This window comes from Elephantulus edwardii, unplaced genomic scaffold (assembly GCF_000299155.1).
Source record: "Elephantulus edwardii isolate Elephantulus edwardi_28Jun2011 unplaced genomic scaffold, EleEdw1.0 scaffold00215, whole genome shotgun sequence".
Classification (NCBI taxonomy): Eukaryota; Metazoa; Chordata; class Mammalia; order Macroscelidea; family Macroscelididae; genus Elephantulus; species Elephantulus edwardii.
The window spans coordinates 4,604,165-4,610,164 of record NW_006399965.1 but is presented as its reverse complement, the minus strand read 5'-3'; positions in this window follow the sequence as shown (position 1 = coordinate 4,610,164).

Genomic DNA, 6,000 nt, shown 5'->3' with positions numbered 1-6,000 from the left:
AAGGATTCTGGGGCTTCGCCTGACATACTTTGGACATGTTGTAAGGAGAGATAGGTCCTTGGAGAGGGACATCATGCTTGGGAGGGTGGATGGACAGCGCAGGAGTGGAAGACCCTCTATGAGGTGGATTGATTCAGTGATTGGGGTAATTGGAATGGGTGTGTCAGAGGCAATGTGACTGGCACAGGATAGAGCAGGGTTTAGGGCTGTTGTACATAGGGTCGCTATGAGTCGCAAACAACTCGATGGCACATAACAACAACAACAACAACATATTGACAGAAACTCTTTATAGTTCCGAGTAGAAAATTTTCCACTCAAGGAGCATAATGAACCTGATATAGGATAGATATTAGAGGAAATCTTCCATTTTGTGTCATAATAAAAATTTCAAAAATTGAAGACAAAAAAAGAATTTTGAACAAAGTTATGAGTAACAGACTATCACTTCTAAAATTTTTCCCCAAAAAACCTAAGCATATATTTCTCATTGGAAACTATACAGACAAGAAGAAGTCAGTGAGATGGCATCTAAAAAATTCTGAAAGAAAACTCAGCCAAATAAATAATCACATATCTAGTATATTTGTTTTTCAAAAACAGTTGTAAAATCAAAGTCTTTCCAGTAAGCACAAAATAAGGATATTTACTAAAACAAAACTATCTGTCATAGTTATCTAACATTGTTGTAACAGAGATACCATAAATGGATGGCTTTAACAGAAATTTCTTATTTACCCATTAGGAGACTAGAAGTACAAATTCAGGATGCCAGCATTAGGGGAAGGTCCATTTTCTCTGTTGGTCAGGGAGGGAAACCGTTGTTTCCTTTAGTGTCTATGTCGTTGTTGATAATTACTGTCCAGTTGGATCAAACCCATAGCTGACCCTCCAGTGGGTTTTCAGAGTCAGTTAATCTCACAGGAGGAGATTAACTCCTATGGAGCAGCTGGTGGCCTCGAACCACTTGCCTTCACAACTGCAGCACAGCTCTCAGCATTCTCTAAAGACTTAACATCTGTCTTGGTGGTCCATTGTATAAATAAAGGAGCCTCATTGCACAGGGACCTTGGTCCAAAAAGATAAATTCCTGGTAATTATTTCTTGGTAGCACTAAAGATTTCTCATTCTTCACCTTTCTAACCCATTATTAATTCACTCCTCCCCTTTTAATAAAAGAGTAATAAAAATCATTACAGGCAATATCCTAGGAAAACTTTCCATATATATGATTATACCTATGATGGGATAATGGATTGTTGCAATCTACCCTGAATGCTCCTCCAACTTTTTGGGTTTTAAGATCATGGAGGATAATTAGACAACTTCTATCTTATGTCATTATAAATATGTTTTTGGGGAACACAGTTCATTCTGTGACACCAAGCAAACAGGACTTATAAAATGGAATAATTTGGTTAGAGAACCAGTGATATTAGGCAAGGCCTTGATATAAAGAATATGACTCTATCACCCATATACTAACTCAGGTAAAGATTTAACAAAAGTAAAATCAAGCTACAAAATGAAATACAGAGAACCAGATGTGTTCAGCTGTAAATGGCAAACAAAAAAAAAGAAGAAAAGATGTAGTAACAGAATTTTCATATGGAGAGGAAGTCAAGATAATTGTAAGATATAAAGTTTTTCCTTAAAAGGAAAAACTTCAGTGTCACTATAAAGTCTACTCATGAAAATAAAAAAGGAAATAAAAATGAATCTATAAACACAAAATCAGCAACAGAGCTTGATTTAAAAAGAAATATCATATGCTGTCGTACACTACATCATGTCTTTTCAAGCAACATGCAACCTATGTTCATTGCAGTATAATTCATTATAACAAAATGATAGAAATAACCTAAGTATTCAACAACGGATGAATGGAGAAGCAAATTATGCTACATATATACATACACAGAATACTAAACTATGGTAATAATGAGAAGCTTGCGAAACATAACACAATGAGTTAGAAGCACACTATTGTTGACTTAACCCCAACCCATAGCGGCTTTAAGAATAGGTCTGTATCCTGTCTTATTCTCAGCCAACTCAATGTCCCTGACATCTCTATCTTCATTACCCCAGTTACTGTGTCATTTCATCTTATCCAGGTTTTCCTTTCTTATACTGTCCCTCCACCCTTCCAAAACTGATGTCCTTTTCCAAGGACTGATCCCTCCTGGCCACATGCCCAAATTATGTGAGGCAAGCTTCAAAATCCTTGCCTCCAAAGAGTAACTTGGTTCCACTCTTTATAGGACAGACCCGTTTGTTTTCTTGGTAGTCCAGGGTATGCTCAACACTCTTCTCCAGTATCACAACTCTGAGGCATTGATTCTGTTTCTGTTATCCTTAGTTGTCCAGCTTTCAGATGCATAGCAAATAATTTTACAAACATGACCTGGATAAGGCACACCTTAGTCTTTAAACTGACATAATTGCTCTGCAGACCTCTGGAGAGGTCCCTGAGAGGAGATTTTCCTGGGGAAATTTGTCTTTTGATTCCATGACTTCTGGTGTCAATAGTGTTGATTATGGAACCAAGCAAGCAGAAATTGTTAAAAATCTCAGTCTCTTCTCCATGTGGCCTGGTGCTACTAATTAGCCCAGTGGTGAGAATTTTCCTTTTCTTAATGTTGCGCTTCAATCCATATTGGAGACTGCAGTCTTTGATTTCTGTGGTGACTGCTTTAGGGCCTTTTCAGTTTTAGCAAGTAAGATGTGTCATCTGCATAACACAAGTTATTGGTTTCCAATACTAATGTATGACATTGTTGTTGATTGCCTTTGACTTGAGCACAATTCATAGTAACCCTGTAAACAAAAGGCCTGAAGACTTTCAATAACTACCTACATTTATCAAAATTCATAGTTTCCAGAGGCATGTTGTTTATGAAGGTATAATGTTTTATGTATAATGTATTATGTTTAGTTAAATAAGTAAATTTAAGAAATGATCAAATATTAGATTATAGCACTGTTATTAAAAGTCAAGGACATGCACGTAAAACAAACAAACAAACCCAACCAAAAAACCACCAAGATTCTTCATTGGTTAGGAGGGATAGAACACATAAGAATGGGAACCACTTCCAACATAGTAAATATCCAAATCTATTGCTACTGAGTCGTATCTGACTTAAAGCAATCTTCCATCAGGTTTCAGAGGTGATAAATTTGTTTGGGAGAGTCTGCCCATTTTTCTTCCCTGGAGCAGCTGCTAGATTTGAACTGCAGACTTGTTCATTCACAACCTGACATGCATGTGTCATCAGGGCTCCTTATTACCATTTAGCAGGCATATGTTAATTCCGTCGATAGGAAAAATAACATACTGGGATGTCAGTACAGCTTGAAGAATGTATATGAATGCACTCACAGATACACAAGAATAAAGCCAACTATAGACTCTGGTGGTCTAGTCAGTAAGGAGTTGTGTTCACAATGCAAAGGTAGAAAGTTCAAATCTACCAGCTGTTTCTTAAGAGAAAGATGGGTAATCTCCTCCCATCCAATTTACAGCCTCTAAAAATTCAGTAGATGGCCAGCTATAAGTAGATTCTAATTCCACAGTAACAAGTTAAAGTAAAAACGATAACATGCAACTCTGCAACAGCATTAACAGTAAACCAAAAAAAAGGGCAATGGTTGCATTGAGGTGGAAAGTCAGAAGGGAGTCACACATGCGTATATAGCTATAAATGAAGGCGTACATATACATGGTTGTGTATGTTGCCTATGGATTCATATCTATAATAAACCACGTAGAGGTTACAGAATGGATACTCCATAGACATTTGCAAACATCTCATGGAATTGATTTATTGAATATGAAAGTACATAACCACAGTCAGCTGGAATAAGTAGGTCAATTGGAATAACTCAGTGAATAAAAATTAATTTCTATTTTAAAAAGAAAGAACACTCCCAGAGTCATTCTATGAAGCAAGCAAAACCTTAATACCAAAACGAGGCAATGATATTACAGAGAAAGAAAACTACAGACCAATATCTCTCAGGAATAATAGATGCAAAAAATCCTTAACAAAATCCTAGCCAATAGAATTCAAAAGCACATCAAAAAACTAATTTTTCATGACCAACTGGGATTTAAACAGGTATGAAAGGAAGGTTAAACTTAAGGGGGGGGGGAATGAATGTAATTCACCATATTAACAAAGCAAAAACAAAAACCATATGACCTTAGCAATTGATGCAGAAAAGATATTTAACAAAATCCAGCATCTCTTCCTGATAAAGACACTCAGCAAAATTGGAATAGAAGGGAATTCCCTCAACATAGTGAAAAGTATATATGCAAAACCAAGAGCCAACATCATTCTCAATGAAGACTGAAAGTGTTTCCCTTGTGAACAGGGACAACCATGTGGTTAACCACCTATGAAAACCCACTGAAGCTATGGGCCCGTTCCAACTCGATGGTACATAATAAAACAGCAATAATGTTCTTAGCAGTGAAATAGCTGGATCATATGACATTTCTATGTTTGGCTTTTTGAGAAATGCAAAATTGCCTTCCACAATGGTTTAAAGTTCCAGCATCAGACTGTGAGAGTTCTGATCTTTCCACATCCTCTCCAACATTTATTACTTGCTGATAACCTTTGCCACTGTTACTGGGGCGAGATAGTAATTCTATGAAGCAAATGTAACCCTAATAGAAAAACAAGACAATGGTATTATCAAAAAAGAAAACCACAGACCTGTATCTCTAATGAATACAAATGCAAAAATTTGGAGCTTTTTGTTTATAGGCTTACCTTTACCAAAATTAATGGAGTTATTATGAATCCCTGAAGAGTCAAGACCATAGCTATTAACATTTTTTTAAATTTGTTTGCATGTAACTATTCATACACAATGTGTTTGTACATGTACTTTGTTTTATTCCATCATCTCAATACGTTATATTTTAATATAACTACCCATGTCTATTATAATTGCTTTATGCCTATTGTTACCGTCTTTTCTTTTCCCCATCTTTTTTAATTGTGATTTTAATGAAAATTTACAGAAAAGTTAGATTTTCATTAATTCATTGTTACATATTTTCCTCCCTATCCTTCAATAGTTCACTGTGGGTTTTTTTAATATATATTTATTCATGATGGCACAATTTCCTTCCTCCATCCTGCCCCATTCTCCAATCCACTTTGCAATGCACCTCTTATTCCAGAATATTGGCATACAAATAATGCTTGTTTAGGATACATTCCTTTTAAGTAGTTCTTTCCTTCATCTGTTCCAATGCAGTCTTTATTATCTATCTTTTCTTCCCCTAGTTTTCCCCCACGCCCCCATCTCAGGCCTGTTTTATAACAATGATGTCTTGCAATATTTATTCAAAATCCCTAGCTATCAGAGAGATGCAAATAAAGACAACTATGAGATTTCATCTCACCCCAGTAACAATAGCAAAGTTCATCAGAGCAGCAAACAATAAAAGCTGGTGAGGATGAGGAGAGATTGGAACTCTTATTCACTGCTAATAGGAGTTTAAAATGGTGCAACCTCTATGGAAGGCAGTATGGCACTCTCTCAAAAAGTTGGAAATAGAAATACCATTTGACCCAGCAATTCCATTACTGGAAATATACCCTAAAGAAACCAGAGCACAAACCAAAGATAAATGCACACCCGTGTATATTGCTGCATTATTCACAATAGTGAAGAATTGGAAGCAACCCAAATGTCCATCAACAAACAAACAGATAGAAAAACTGACATTTTCATACAATGAATATTGTATTTGCAGCACTGAAAACAAAGAGAACGGTAAAATATTATACAACAGGGTGGGGGCCTGGAGGACATTATGTTGAGTGAAATATCTCAGTCACAAACAGACAAACACTGTATACCACTACTGTTATACATCAAGACTAACATTGGGGTTGGAGAGAAACTAAAAAAAAAAGGATAAACAAAGAGCAGTGCATTGGAACAGATGAAAGAAAGAACTGTTTGAAGTGA